Source organism: Cheilinus undulatus, linkage group 2 (assembly GCF_018320785.1).
Source record: "Cheilinus undulatus linkage group 2, ASM1832078v1, whole genome shotgun sequence".
Lineage (NCBI taxonomy): Eukaryota > Metazoa > Chordata > Actinopteri > Labriformes > Labridae > Cheilinus > Cheilinus undulatus.
This window is the reverse complement of record NC_054866.1, coordinates 1128421-1129478: the sequence shown is the minus strand read 5'-3', so window position 1 is coordinate 1129478 and position 1058 is coordinate 1128421.

Genomic DNA, 1058 nt, shown 5'->3' with positions numbered 1-1058 from the left:
CTGGTCAGACCTGTCCTCTTCCTGACCTATCATTCAGCTTTGTCCCTGAGGCAAACAGGGCTGGGAGCTCTGTTTAAAAATCTGTGATAAAACATCTCTGCAAAAAGAGAGAGGGAAAAACATCGGCCCATCCCCTTCAATGCATTACTGAGAGAGCTTCCATGGCTGCCAGTGCCACAAATCTGCACTGACTTATGCAGCCATTAACAGTAGTGTATGGTGAATCAGGCCTCCAGAGCGAGATGCACAGCTTCACTGTGGCCTGACACAGCCTTTGAATTAATTGTGCATCCTGGCAAGCCCAGTTAACAGTCAGCAACTCTGTCTGTGATTTGTGTACTGCAGCCCCTAATATACTGTTGGAATAGAGCCACAAATCTATAGCAGGATGGCTAACTCTGTGTGCTATCGTCCATGCCCTGTGCTTTAATTGTCTGGTTTAAAGAGTTTGATGCAAATAGGGCCAACTCACAGGTCTTCAGCACTGCTTGTTTCTGTTACTCACAAATGCACAAATACAATTCATACTAACATCTTGATGGCAAAGATGGCAGCAAACTCTGTTAGAATGAACGTCTGAGCTGCAGAAAAAAGAAGTGAGAGAAGAAACACATCGGTAATGCTCTGTGGAGGCAAAGTGCTATCCCTGACACATACTATACATGTTTTCTTGCATTTTCTAATCATGATTAATCGCATGCTTTTCTACTACACGGTGCACCACAGCTCTACTTGGTTGACTCAACACAACAGCAGGGGGTTTGCTTTTCCACCACAACCAAATGACCTGCTTGATCGGACATCTAGAGCTCAAGACTCAGCAGTTTGATCACTTTCAGATCTCTCTACGCTCTCTGATCTCTACACTCTCTGATCTCTACGCTCTCTGATCTCTACACTCTCTGATCTCTACGCTCTCTGATCTCTACACTCTCTGATCTCTACACTCTCTGATCTCTACGCTCTCTGATCTCTACACTCTCTGATCTCTACACTCTCTGATCTCTACACTCTCTGATCTCTACACTCTCTGATCTCTACACTGTCTGGTCTCTACA